Source organism: Ovis aries, chromosome 5, assembly GCF_016772045.2.
Source record: "Ovis aries strain OAR_USU_Benz2616 breed Rambouillet chromosome 5, ARS-UI_Ramb_v3.0, whole genome shotgun sequence".
NCBI lineage: Eukaryota > Metazoa > Chordata > Mammalia > Artiodactyla > Bovidae > Ovis > Ovis aries.
The window spans coordinates 55,026,866-55,042,133 of record NC_056058.1 but is presented as its reverse complement, the minus strand read 5'-3'; the positions used below and the strand labels follow the sequence as shown (position 1 = coordinate 55,042,133).

Genomic DNA, 15,268 nt, shown 5'->3' with positions numbered 1-15,268 from the left:
GGTCTGAAGCTGAACTGCCTCCTTCATTTACTAATTGTGTAACTACAGGCAAATTTGCAAATCTGTCAGTACCTTAGTGTCTTCCTCTGTAAAATGACAGTACTAACTTCACAGGGTTGTGAGGATTTTAACAAGTCAAGACACTTAGCTCAATGTTCAGAAAGGAGCAAGGACTTGGTAAATATTAGCTACTATTACTGTTTACTATTACCTTATATTCATAGTAAATGATATACTTTTCCATTTACAGTTGGGATATAAAGTTTTCTATCAAGTTTTAGATTAAAATTAAGTTAATTAGAAGAAGAACATTAAGTAAATGATGATATAAATGGTTGGTGGATAGGGCAAATATTATGAAGGTGGTAAAACATGAATTGAGCGCTTGTATGTGTCAGGCACTATTCAAAGCACTCTACATATTTTAAGACATTTAATCCTTAATATTCCTCAGGAAACTGCTATAATAGTTCCATTTTCCAGACAAGAACCACAGAGAGGTTAAGTAACTTGCCCAAGGCCACACAGCTAGCAGGTGACAGGCAGTCAGACTCCTGAGGCTGTGCATTAAGCAAGCAGAGAAGGTTTCTGGCCAAGAGGCTGTCTTGGTCCTCTTGTGGTTTTACAAACTGGGATTTATTCTAAGGAGGTGAACTCAGCCTGGTGAGTGTGGAAAGGAAGTGTCACTCACTCTGCCTCCAGTCATCCCCACTGAAAATAGTCAATTCCTGTCTGACAAAGTCACTCCTCTCCTCCCAGCCCTGCTTTTGGATGTCCAGGGAAGCTGCCAGTAGCCAAAGCCCTTTGGGAACAATAAAAGGCTCAGTGTTGACATTTAATACATGATAAAGTACTCCCCTCTCCAAGTCAGCTACTGAAAAAAAAAAAACAAAAAAACACAGGCCTGAGGGATGAGTCTATTAAGTGAAAAATAAACCTCTTTTATTGTTTTGACCGAAAACACATACTGCGTTTCACAAGCTTGTAGCTGGGAACAATATGAAATTTTGGCAAAGGAGACTGGGGTGACCTCTCCACTCTCACATGATGACCCCTCGCTGTGTGAAGAGCAGATGGCAGATCATGCACTGGCTACTGGCCCAGGGCTTCTCTCAGCTGTGGTCAGAGGTGGTTAGAGGTGTGAGTGAACCTCTCCACAAGGAAGCCCCCCTCCACTTCCACCACTTTCCCTTTGCTTCTTCTGATAAGCCCAGGCGGTAGAGCAAACTTAACACTTCTTTAGAGCCACAAATCCAAGAAAGTATAACTTTGGGCTCTAAAAGCGTTGCCAATGAATCATGGACTATCAAACAGAATTAATACATGGACGGTTCTTTGACAGTGGATGGTGGAGAGTTGTCTTGAAGCAAGGTGGCTTAAGGGCCATGACTTCTGATTTCCCCTAGAACTTGTCAAGTTCATGAAGAAAGAAATTAACAAAAATTTGTGCTTCCTTCCCAGGAGAAAAGTTATCCAACATCCAGTGTTTAAGTGAGAGACAACAACCTTGATCTCGAGCTGTCTATTTCCTCGGACTTACGAGACACTGTCAGTGGTACAAATCTGAGTTACCCAACAGTGGACGCTTCTTCTATGTATTTTTCATCTCACTAGAAAATTCCTTTTGATTTTCTAAGATACAAAATGTGGAAAGGATCTCTGATAACTCCTTGTGGGCAAACAATACCCATACATAAGCAACAGACATTTCAAAGTAATCCATTCAGATCATTATAAATTACAAAACTAGAAAATAAACACATGAAACCCCACCACACCTTTTGGCTTTCTAGTGGCATGTACTAACAAAGAAATAAGCTGCCAGCCCTGTAACTCTCTATGTTTTAGAACAAAGATATGAAAAGTGTCCCTGGCTCTATAAAATAATTTTTATAATATATTTTACATGTCTAAGGTTTATTTATACAATTGTCCATAATGACTAACATGTAATACCCCTTCTATAAACATTATTCACATACATATTACCTCATAAAGATTCTCTTTTGGTCTATTAAAAAACACTGTACCGAAAAAACAAGCAGAGACACAAGAGTCTATAGATTATCTGCTGATATTTCCATGGTAGGGGGAAATTTTCTCTTCTTCTGTTTTCTCTTTCTTCTTTTTTCCTCTAAACAATACCCTCTCCCCTGACCCAATATAAGAAGCAATAATTCCAGAAGATGAAACTCAGAACTAATGATTAGCAAACTGTTCTCAGGTGCATTTCTGGCCTGACCTCATTCTAGTCACTCAAATTCATCTGAATCTGCCTCCTCATACCTCCACCACTTTTGACTCATGGCCATTTGAAATCTATATTCTGAAGCTGACAGTCCAGAGATGAAAACTTTAGGGAATGGGGAAGCTTTTCTTAAGCTTCTGAATTTGGCTGGGAACAAATCAGGTTCTTTAATTTGTGCTTTGGGGAAAAAAAATATTTGTTTTACTGGCTAAGCAGGTTCAAAGGAAAAGCTAAATCTTCATGAAACCCTCCATGAAACTGTAAGCTGTGAAAAGATTCCAGAGATGAAAAAAGCAGCATGTGTAAATATTGGAAATGGTGCTTTCTTGCTGTTCTAAATGTGAGAGGCAGAGGCCAGTCTGCTGCTGCTGCTGCTGCTAAGTCGCTTCAGTCGTGTCTGACCCTGTGTGGCCCCATAGACAGCAGCCCACCAGGCTCGCCTGTCCCTGGGATTCTCCAGGCAAGAACACTAGAGTGGGTTGCCATTTCCTTTCCCAATGCATGAAAGTGAAAAGTGAAAGTGAGCTCAGTCGTGTCCGACTCAGCATCCCATGGACTGCAGCCTACCAAGCTCCTCCGTCCATGGGATTTTCCAGGCAAGAGTACTGGAGTGGGTTGCCAGTGCCTTCTCCAAGGCCAGTCTAAGAAGAAGCAAATCTGAACAAGAGAGCCTTGAGGACATATTTATAATTAGCCAACGTGAACTAATGGTTTCTGGGAATTAGAAGGTGTATTGTTTTCCCCAATCCAGTTTATACAACTTGCTTTTGAATGGACAGCTTACCTATACCTAACGTTTTGGTATATCATGTATAAAGTTAAAATTCCTCCCAACTCTGACATTCTATGAGTACCCTGAAAAGTGAAGTCATTGAAACCTATCTATAGGTGAGCTGTAGGGCTTCATGGCTGTAACAAGTAGATTCCAGAATCTGAAGGCAGCATCTCCATATTCATTGCTTCCAACGCTAAAGAGCAGCCAACCAAACCCAAATTGACACCAGAGAAAATGGAACCAACATTTAGTCATGGTCATTGAGAGGAAAGAGATGACTGACAACTGGTGGCACCCTCACAGACCATGTGTGAGAAGATGTCATCACTGCATTAGCCTTTCTGTGGTCTCATTGTGCCTCTTGCCTCCTCACTTACCGTTTGGCAGATAAAGCCAATGCTGTGGGGCTTCTAACAAAAACTTTCTGGATCAGAGATTGTCAGGGTGAAAAGACAGAATGGAATTGGAATGGAAAAGAATGCAGATGTAGTGGAGTGATGCAGCGTGTGTGGTCAAGGGAGGAGGTGAAGGCTGGGGACATTGTGAAGAAGCACTGGCCTCTCTGGCTTGAACACCTGGAAGGAGATTATGATACCACCCCCCTGCATTGGTCTAAACCGAGCTGGAAGCAACAGGCCAGACACAACTCTGGGAGGCATTTGATGTCTGGTCTTTTCATTTGTCGGTTAGGTGCCAAGGTGTGAGAAATTGGCAAGAGGAAATTTGGCTTTGACAGCAGAATAGAAAAACAGGAGGGCCAAGGGTTTTGTGTAACCTGTAATGTCCCATGGCTCATGTGTTTCCTCCAGCCTGGCCCACCACCCATTGATATTGTGGGAAGACAGATTTACTTTTTCTCCTATTCTCCTTCTGTCTTGGAGACCAGCCTATTGGTATTCCTGTACCGTCCCTGATGTCCAAGGAGTATCACATGGCCCAGAACTCTGCACTGAGGAGTTTCCATCCAAGCAGAAGGTTTGTTCTCTTCAGCATCCCGTTATTACTACTCCTCCAAGGAAGATTTCCAAGGCGGGATCTGTGAAGGTGAAAAGGATTTCAGAATCTATTGTGTGTAAATGCAGCCCGGTTCCAACTACAGTTCTTTAACATTTTTAAGTTGTTTGGGAAGTAATATGTCTTTAAATTTCACAAGAGAGATATGGTGTTGTCCATTCATCATATCAGGAGACACATACTCTCTATTTTCCCATTTCTGTGGATGCCAACTTGATCTTTGGGTTAAGGTGGTTGTTTACCAGCATTCTCCACTATCAAGTTGCTATTTTCCACTTTGATTAATAAGTATCTTTGGAGGAGATACTCTGAGCTCTTCAGGCTTTTACCTACTACTTTTAATATCCATGGGTGACTCTTGCCCAAGCCAGTGGCTACTGTAGTGGTTACCAAATGGTGATTTTAATAAAATTCCATCATTCCTTCTATATTTTGTAGCTGGGACTCTATGTCAGGAAGAGTTCCTCCTTCTCTCTCATAGTATAGACTCAAGGATTCCTATTTGATTACTTGTAAGGATTATTATCCATTACTGCCAAAAATGAACAATCTGAATCTTTTGATGAAGAAATACCAGGCAAACCCTAATTGAGAGACATTCTGTAAAATAAATGGCCTATGTTCTTTGAAATGCCAGGATCATAGCAGACAATGACTCAAGGAACTGTTCCAGATGAAAAGAAACTAAAGAGACAAATGTGTGGTCCTGGATAGGATCCTAGACAGGACATTAAAACCTTTCTTCTCTGTAAAGGAATAGGACAATTGGATAAGAGCTGTAGATTAGTTAATAGTGCCATATCAAGGTTAATTTCTTGATTTTGGAATTATATTGTGGTTAGGTAACATCCCTGTTTTTAGAAAATATACACTGAAATATTTTAGGGGACAATGAACATTTTTAGCTTGCTCTCAAATGGTTAGGAAAGATTATATATAATTTATATTAAATTTTAATTTGACATTTAATTAGTATATATGTATATACATATTTAAAAGAGAGGGTCAAAACATACATAGGAAAATGTTAATATCTAGGGAACCTAGTAAGGGTATACAGGAATCCCTTGTACATTTTTAGCAACACTTACAGATATCTGAAATTATTTCAAATAACTTAAAATTCACAAGGCCTCAGAATTTCTCCAAAGCCTGAAATATTGTATTTTGATTTCCAAACTCAACCCGCATCCCTATAACCCCCACACATGTAGCCAATGTCCTCCCCTCCCTGTGTGTCCCTTGGGGCCTCTTCTCTTCCTGAGCACATTCAGGAGGAAGTGCAGCCAACACTTCCGGCTTTCCCTTGTCCAGGTGAGGGCAGGCGGTTTGGATGGGCATCACAGGAGCTGGCTGCTCTCTACAACTTTGCTGCCAGTGCTTGGCTCTTGGCCCTTCTGAACGCAAATGAAGTCCCAACCGACTATGCTGAAGGGGGACAGGAGAAAACTAAGAGGGTAATGGGAAAGTGGTCCCAGAACATTGAGAAAGACTTGTTTTCTAAAAGACCCAGGCTCAGGATTGTCCACAAGTGAGTTCCACGAAAACCTAGTAGAACAGGACATAAGTAGGAGAGGGAATTTTCCATCTCCTGTCCAATGTCTTTCCTTTGGAGCCTGATTTCTTTTCTATCCAAGGACTCCTGCTGATTTAACAAGCCAGTTTTCTCTTTGGGGAAACTTTAGTGATGATCACAGCCTCATTCTTTTCAGGGTGACATGGGACAGTTGGATCTTGCAAGCAAAGTTTACGGGAAACAGCAATCTGGGGAGTCTGACTCGAACTCCCAACTCTTGAAAGGCCAAACTATGATTTGTTGTTACAGAGACAGAGTGTACTGAAGGAGGCTGAGCTTTCAAGCAGGCAGCCACATCTGGGCTAACCACTGAGCTTTTATACCCTCTCAGGGCCTGCCAGTGAATTGCAGGACTTACTCCTTTGTTGATGTGCTTCACTCACCATAACAGCAGGTAAGAGCCATGAGGGGCTTAATGGGACTGCTTCTTATTCAGAGGGAGAAGCAGGCATAAATACAGAGTCTGCCTCCCATCAAGATAATCAGTTACACAGGATCTGGAGTTACGCTGTCTCCATTGTCCACCCCCAAACATGGGCAGGAGTTTCAGCCTGCTGTTCACAACTTTTATTTATTATTTAAAATTTTTTATTATTATCTTTTTTGGCCATGCCATACAGCAAGCGGGATCTTAGTTCTCTGACCAGGGGTCAAACTCATGCCCCCTTCATTGGAAGCACAGAGTTTTAACCATTGGATCACCAAGTAACTTCACAACTTTTAGTCCTTAAAAGGGAAAGTGCCTGTGTTAGTCATATCCTGCTTCTTTTATCTTTGCCTAAGTGGGTACTGGCTCTGAAGCTGGGCACCTGCCTTTGGAAATGGGTCAACCCATAGCTATCACAGTGGGCCCAGAAATGACTGCTTTGGTCTGCACATCAGGCCTGACATCAGCATCTGGGGGCATATCCCTCTGAGACTGCAGGCAAGGTGATTTGCGTCGACTGCTTCTTGATCTCAAGGGAGTAGTAGCTGTTTGTTAGCTCTTTAAGTACCTTTATTGTGATGTAGCATTTCTAAGAGTCAGCACAGGGACAGGGTAGTGATAGGAAATAACTGCCAATCGAGGGCTGACTGCCACATGAATCTGACCTTCCAGGTTGTGCTAAGTGATATAGAAAGAACTTCAACTCTAGGATCCACTGACATCTTAATAGACACCTCAAAATCCCATCAGTGGCAGGAGGTGTGAATTTACCGGTGGCAGGCATTGTGCTATACCGGGTAGCAGCTCATATCAGTCCTGTATCTACAGGCCAGGGGCTTTAGGATTAGGCAGGTGATGATTCTTCGTTTATTAAGTGATCAGGGGACAGGTCTACCTGAAGTAGAAAACCCTGATGTCTGCAGGAAAACGTTGGTGTCTCATCTTAAATGAGGTGGCAAGTAGCTTCCAGTGAACACTAGAGTCCAGTTGCCTGGATTTATTCCCAAGCTCCACCAAGTCCCAGCTGTGTGACCCCATGGGAACTATTTAATCTCTCTAGGTCTTAGTTTCCTTATCTGTAAAATGGGCGTAGTGATAGTGTTTACTTTGTCTGGTTATGGTGAGATTTTAAAATCAGTCAATATATCTTTTTCTTCTCTCATTGCCATGGCTAAGACTTCCAGAACTATGTTGAGTAAGAGTGGTGAGAGTGGGCACCCTTGTCTTGTTCTAGAAAAATGGTGCCGATGAACCTATTTTCAGAGTAGAAATAGAAATGCAGATGTGGAGAATGGACTTGTGGACACAGTGGGGGAAGAAGGTGGGATGAAATGAGAGAGCAGGATTGACATATACACTACTGTGTGTGAAACAGATAGCTGATGGGAGCTCAGCTCTGTGCTCTCTGATGGCCTAGAGGGCTGGGATAGGGAGGTGGGAGGCTCAAGAGGGAGGGGACATATGTATACACGCAGCTGATTCACACTGTTGTACAGCAGCAACCAACACAACATTGTAAAGTAATTATCTTCCCATTAAAATAAACAAAAGATGAAAATTTAAAAATATCAGTCAATATAAGTAAAGCACACAAAAGAGTGTCTGGCACAAGGCAGCGGGTCTGTCTCTCATTACTGGCTCAAAAGCATTGCTATAAATTAAGCGACCTCTTCAAGGTTATGTATTAAAATCCTGCTTCTTGATTATCTCAAAGAACGGAAAACCATACAGGTGGATACAGACCATTAAACTGGCTCATGATCACACTCATTACTGGAGTTTCTTTTGCATTAAAAACCTAAATAGAGTTATTAAAATCTTATATCCTAATCAACAAAATGAGGATAACAATAGCTCAGTAATTATACTTTATATGATTGTCATGAGATGGCCTCTATTATTATTCTCACTATATAGATGAGAAAACTGGGACTTCGAGAGGTGCAGTGACTTACCCAGAGTGACATAGTGAGTCACATTTGAGGTACAATGGGTGTTCTGATTCTATAGCCTGGGCTGTTCATTGCTATCCCAGAGAGAGGAGAGCGGAAGAGGGTGAAGGAGCTGGGGGTGGGGAGGGGGAAGGAGGAAGGGAGGGAAGGGGAAAGGGAGGCTGGCAACTGATAATAAGTATTCTTGGAATGAGTACGTGGGCATGGGAATTCAATAAATGTATCCTAATGATAACAAAGCAGATGACATTTCATGCCTTGTCTACATAATTCCAAACAACCATTTGACCACTTAGAAAAATGAGATTGCTTTTTGCATGCTGCAGAGTCGTGGCTTTAAAGAGCTGCGAGGGCCAGTCCCTTTGGAAGGTGAGTTTTTATGATCCTGCAGTCCTGGAATGCTAATACCTGATCCAAGCCCCTTGTTTGAGGGATGAAATGGGGCCGAAGAAAAGGGAAGCAAATTGCCTCTAAGTTAGTGGCATCTCCTTTAAGTTCATTCGTCCTGTGAAGATCCTTCTTGGCAGGAAAAGGGAGGATTCATTTATTCTCCAGTTGTTCATTCAACACATAATTGATTGATGACCAAAAATGTTTGATAAATGAATGAATTTCCTTGACACCTTGAGCTTGTTCCTGTTCATCTCGTCACTGTGCATGTCTGAGTTTTCAGTCTTCGAATCTCGGTTCAAAGCTGGCCTCCTTGGAGAAACCTTTGTTGTCCACTCTACCTAATGTCACTCATACCTCCCAGTCATTGTCTGTCCCACCAGCTTGTTTCCTTCATAGCATCTGTCATATAGAAATAATGCTGTGTGTTTAATCATTTTCCATTTATTGCCCTTCATGGAGGCAGGACTATTACTTGCTTTGCTTTGTTCACTGTTGTGAACTGTATGGAACAAAACCTCACACACAGTAGATGCTCAATATTTGTTGAATGAAGATGAATGAATAAGTGAATGAGGTGACATTGATTTCTACCCAGGAAGAAAACATTCTGTGACTTTAAATGGAGATGGAGTGAGAGCTGGGATGTTGGCCTGGAGCCCCTTGGTCATAATGGCATGTCCAGCAGGGGTTTGACTAATCAGCACATACATTTCCTGAATTACAAAGTGTGCCAGGGACATTTAATTTCTGTTAATTGGCACCAAGGAGGAGGGGTTGTTATCGAAATCACCAGCCAGCTGGAAGCATGTCTGTGTCAGACCTGTTTGCAAATCAGAATGGACATTTCATAAACCTTGTCAACCTTGTGAGGCTGCAAGTCCCCGGAGGGGCCACACCAAGGTGCTCACTAGCTGCATTCAGGGTCATACACAACCTTAAACCTCAGACCTTCAACAGATGGGAGGTAAGGTGTAGGGACAACCAGAAGACAAAGGACTGATGAGAGTTATGGCATGAGATGCTTTTAAAAATAACTGTCATATTGCCTCAACCCTGGCACCATTCACCAGCTGATCTGAAAAGTGAAAAGAACAAAGACGCTGAGATTTTCTAGTCTTGCAGAGCCAGCCCCACTGCTTCCTTTATGTGACCTTAGACAAGTGATTGATCCTCAGAGCCTCAGATCTGATCTACAATAGGGGACAATAACACCCAACTCATGGGATTGTTGTGAAGGTTAAGTGTGAAAAGGCATGTGTAAATAGTCATGACAGCTAACATCACAGAGTGTTTTCTATGAGCTGGGCATTGTGCTAGTGACTTCACGCCCCTTATCTCATTTACTCCCCACCAAACCATCAAAGAAAGCACAATTAGAACCTGCATTTTACAAACAAGGGGACCAGAGGTTGGGAAGATTAAATGACTTTTCCGTGGTAATACAGGGAAGAGACGCAGAGTCTGGATTTGAATCCAGGTCACCTGCTTCACTATGTTTGTAACCTCCCTGTAACAAGCCTCTAAGGCAGTGGCCCCCAGCCTTTTTTGATACCAGGGACCAGTTTTGTGGAAGACAATTTTTCCATGATTTAGGTGCAGGGGGATCATTTTGGGATGAATCAAGTGCATTACATCTACTGTGCACTTCATTTCCGTTATTATTTGGGTTTCCTGGTGGCTCAGCTTGGAAAGAGTCCGTCTGCAATGTGGGAGACCTGAGTTCGATCCCTGAGTTGGGAAGATCCCCCTGAAGAAGGGAACTGGCTACCCACTCCAGTATTCTGGCCTGGAGAATTCCATGGACTATAGAGTCCATGGGGTCACAAAGAGTCGGACATGACTGAGTGACTTTCACTTTTATTTCCACTATTATTACATCAGCTCCACCTCAGATCATCAGGCATTAGATAGATTCTGGAGGTTGGGGACCCCTGCCCTAAGGGATTAGACCAATGCCTGGCATTTAGTACACGTGTAATGAATGGCAGCTAGAAGGATCTATTCTTATTCTAGCATTTCTCCTGATCTTGCCATCACGCCTTTGTCATAACTGCAAAATTCACTGCTAGGGTCCCTTTTGCACACCAGCACCTGGCCTATGTCTTACTTCATCTTCCCAATGACTTTGTGAAGTGCTGATTATTGTTTTCACACTTCAGATGAGTAAAGAAAGTCCCAGAGAGGTTAGTTAACTTGGTTCAAGATTAGACAACCACAAAGTGGTAGGGCCAGGATCTGAGCCCAGGGACATGTGATTCTAAAACCCAGGTGGTTTCCTCTCTATGTAATAGCCATTTTCCATGCTACCGTCTTTCAGAATCTCTTTCTGCTCAGTGGAGCTCTCCTGACAACTAAAACATTCCTTCTAGGACTTCCCTGCTGGTCCAGTGGTTAAGATTTTGCCTTCCAATGCAGGGGGTGTGGGTTCGATTCCTGGTTGGGTAGCTAAGATCCCATATGCCTTGTTGCCAAAAAACTGAAAACACAGAACAGAAGCAATATTGTAGTAAATATATGATTTTGCTCAGTTGTGTCTGACTCTTTGCGACCCTATGGACTGTAGCCTGCCAGGTTCCTCTGTCCATGGGATTTTCCAGGCAAGAATACTGGAGTGGATTGCCATTTCCTTCTTTAAGGGAGCTTTCCAACCCAGGGATCAAATCCTGGTCTCCCTGATTGCAGGCAGACTACTGTCTGAGCCACCAGGGAAGCAATAAAATGAAAAATGGTTCATATTAAAAAAAATAAAAACAAACCAAAAACCCCACTTCATCACTCCTTTCTCGCACATCTGTCTGTTTGATCGAGACTGGCTCTTTCTTATACTCCATTTCTGAATTGTGCCTCTCTATGTATGTATGGGTAATAGCTACCGTTTATTGAATACTTTGATGTACTGCATACCACAATCGGGGCTGTACATGCAGGATCTCGTTTAATCCTGAGAATCCTATGCGGTGGAGATTCTGATTCCCATTTTATAGATGAAAAAGCAGGTTTAGGGAGGTGTGGTAACTTTTCCAAGTTGTTTTAGTCATTTGCCAAAGGAAACGTAACTAGTAAGTGACAAGCTGGGGCCAAACCCCAGATAATCTGATTCCAAAACCCACCACTCTAGCTATTATGTTTTGTTGTTTCTCCATATCTTGTTAAGTTCCAGTGGATTGGGACCACAGCTAGAATAGTTAATCCCTGTTGACTGATGTTTTAAAATTTAGTTCTTTACTGGAGGTTTCCATGAAGAAGGTCCAAGCTATCAAATATGCCAACATCTAAATTGAATGTAAGCTTAAAAAAGAATTCAATTTATAAATAGAACATGCAGGATGGAGTATTTGGAAATGTGGTTCTGATATCTAAAAGAAGCCTTCCCTTCCATATAGTATGATCCCCTCTGTTTGACCGCTCTGTCCTTTGTCATGGAAGCTGCTGCCATCACTCTTGAGTAGTGACTACCATGTCTTCCTCAGGGAGTGTGGTCATTTGGGTCTCTTCTAGACAGAGAAGAAAAACATCTCCCAATGACCAGGCAAGAATGGGGTGGGAATCTAGGTATGATCCTTTGAAGGTGATATTTATTTGAATTCTTCTTTGGTCCTTCAGGTGTTTTTGCTGCCTCCTTATGTTTTGATTCAAGCTTGCTTTTGCTAATTTGTGGGTCTCCTGACTGCAAATAGTTCTCACAGTCCACTTGGATGGTCCAGGGAGGAGTCCTTGCTTTCATGGGAAAGGTGTTAGGATGGCTCTGGCCTCTAGGACATGTGTGGCCTACAGCAGTCAAAGTCTGACATTGCAGATGGCCTTCATCAAGTCAGTCGGTCACACTAGCATGGTTTCTAACAGCATTAACCAAGGATACACAGAGTGGCCTTTGCAAATGTGTTTTGCCTTTCTCTCCGGGTCTTGGCTGGCATCGATTTAGTCTTTACCAGACTGCAGCTCTTGTCCATCCAGCAGTGACCCTATTTGCATAATTAGCTTGCATCTGTGAGTGTGTATTTACTCCCCCAAAGCAATTGCCTTTGAACTTTGGATAAATATCAGCATGGAACACTGGAAGATGTCAGCTCTCTGAGTCCTCTTGTTCCCACAGAGAAGATGAAAGTGGGGGTCATTTTGGAAATCATAACCCCCTTCTTCTGAACTGTATATTATTTAGAGTGAGGACAGGCAAAACCAGAAATAGACTCATGAAGAGGGAGAGATCTAGAGACTGCAGAATGATCATCATGTTCTGATGTCAATGATCCAGAACCACATTGCAAGCTTTGGTTCTTTTTCAAGTTGGCTGTGCCTGGCCGCCCTTGCAACAGGGGTAGATGTGCTTCTCAGATATCTCTGTACAGAATATTCTCAGTCACCTTCTTTCCCACCCCTACTTCTTGGTTGGTAAGACCCATAGACTAATTCTCTGGGAGGGCTTCACCCCGAGTTAAACCATCCCCCCACTCCCATCTCCATCTTCATCCCTGTGGTTTCTGCAGAACACACACATTTTGCATCCTCTCCAACTTCAACATGTTGTGTGTTTACAGTTGCCACTGAAGAAGAGGGACATGATGACTTTTTTTTTCTTTTTTTTTAATGGATCTTTCTGAGTCAGGGATTGAACTTGTGTCTCCTGCATTGGCAGGCAGAATCTTTACCACTGAGCCACCAGGGATGCTTGGGACATGGTGACTTAAGATTAAGGTTTGGATTTAAGAGTTCTGGGTTCTAGTCCTTGTTACCTTGGACAGATCGTTTGACCTTTGGGCCATAATTCTACTCTCTAAAATGGAATAACAGCAGTACCTGCCATCATAGGGTTGGGTAGGATTGAATGGCATGCCACATGTACAGTGCTTGGTACACAGCAGGTGCTCAGTAAATGGTAACAATTATCACTGGATGAGAGTTAGTAGTCTCCCTTCCATTTCAAACTCATTATGTGACCTTAGTCAATTTGCTGAAACATCCTGAGTCTCAGTTTCTTGATCTGTAGTCTGTGGACAAAGATAATTTTTCTCTGAGCATTTCATGAAGTTCTTGGAAGGATTTGGCAGCAGCAGCAAGATGTGTTTTAGTTTCAGAATCTGAGAAGCTACTCTGGTTTCTGCAGTTGGCTACCCAGAGGCTCCAGGCAAGGTGCAGAGGAGAGCTGTGTTGAAAACCCTATATTCAAGGAATGTAGGCACAGTCACAGCCCATATTTTCCTTATTCAGGAGCAACAGGGTCTCCTAAAGCAGCTGTACTTGGAAGAATTCTTGTAAAAACCCCTTTAAACTAGAATGCCTCAAAATCAGACATGCCAGTGCATCAAAATCTCAAATCCCAGCAATAAATCAAAGCGTTTGAGTCCCAGTGACAGTAACCAGATGGGAGTTTAAATATTCAGGCTGGGTGTGTATGGCCTCAGGTTGCAATATCTTCTTTGACTAGTGTTTACTGAGTACCTCTATGAGCTGTGCTGAAAGTTCCATATGGTACATGAGTGGGATATAAACATGGGAATGATAAACATGGGATTCAGGATAGAGGTTGTGAGGGAAGTGGGAGGTGGGGAAGGAAGGAATGAAACTGGGAGAAGCACACAGCAAGTTTCAATTATTTTTTAAAAAGCTAGGTGGTAGATATATGATTACTGGTTTCATGATCCTATATAATTATGTCTATAGGACATTTCGGAGAAGGCGCTGGCACCCAACTTCAGTACTCTTGCCTGGAAAATCCCATGGACAGAGGAGCCTGGTAGGCCACAGTCCATGGGGTGGCTAAGAGTCGGACATGACTGAGTAAACTGAGCGACTTCACTTTCGCTTTTCACTTTCATGCATTGGAGGAGGCAATGGCAACCCACTCCAGTGTTCTTGCCTGGAGAATCCCAGGGACAGGGGAGCCTGGTGGGCTGCCGTCTATGGGGTCGCACAGTCGGACACGACTGAAGCGACTTACCAGCATAGGACATTTAATTATAAAAGGGGAGAAAAGCAGAAAGGAGCCCAGATTCAGAAAAGAAGTAGTAAGAAACACCATTCTGTGGGGGCCATATGTATTTTATCTATCCTGTTTACTCTATCCTCGTTGCCTCTCATAGAGCCTGGGCCAGGGTGTGTGGTGAATTAACTGCTGTTGGATGGATTGATGGGTGAATCTGCAATGCTCCTCCATGCCCTCCATCCCATCATCTTTGATCCCACCTCTGCTGCCTTCCATTTGTCAAAGTGTAGGTCGATCAGCGGAAGGGCTTCCTGGGAACATTTTGTTTCTGCTCTGGTCTAGGACACGATACTACAGCTTGGCAAACAGCAGATGGCTTGATCATCATTTAACATTGTTCTATTTCAGGCAAAACGTCCTTGTGAGCTTTATCCTCAATGACGCCAACCTGCTGTAAGGCTCTCTGGAGTTAATTCCCCAACTTGGTCCTGCCTGTTGAGTGACTGTCTTTCACGATCACCTAAGAGGTTTCTGCAAGTGCTAACATTCCCTTCACTCAACCTGAGGGGGAACTGGGGCCTTCACTCTCAAGACATAAGCGAGAGAAGCCTCAGTGGCAGCAGCTGCTGCCCCGGGAGGGCCCAGCTTGTTAAGCACGTGCTCCCAGCTGGAGAGGCCCTTGTTATCCTGCCTGCTTCAGCTGCTTGCTCCCTGGGAAGGGAGTCGGACTCTGTGGGGCTGGCCTGTGTGAAGAGGCAGTGAGAGGATCAAGGTGGGGGCCTGTTCATCTTGTTGAAGTCAAGTACATGCTTCCTTACCTGCCTGTATGAGACCAGAGGAGCTGGGACACTGAAGTTTATCATTTACACCTAGGAAACTCTTAGCTGAAAAAGACAGGTGAACAGGCCTCGAAACACCTGTCCTCCAAGTCAGCTCCTTGCTTCAGCTGAGGGCCTACTAAGG

General features: G+C 43.2%; 1 protein-coding gene across 1 annotated transcript in view; it reads right to left on the bottom strand.

The window, feature by feature from the left end:
• Window positions 1-920: 920 nt before the first annotated feature.
• SH3RF2 (SH3 domain containing ring finger 2) overlaps window positions 921-15,268 on the bottom strand; it is a 151,685-nt gene continuing 137,337 nt past the window's right edge. Inside the window, exon 11 of the mRNA XM_004008919.5 lies at window positions 921-4,059. The gene's annotated coding sequence lies outside the window, so the exon portion shown is untranslated. The remainder of the gene's footprint in view (window positions 4,060-15,268) is intronic.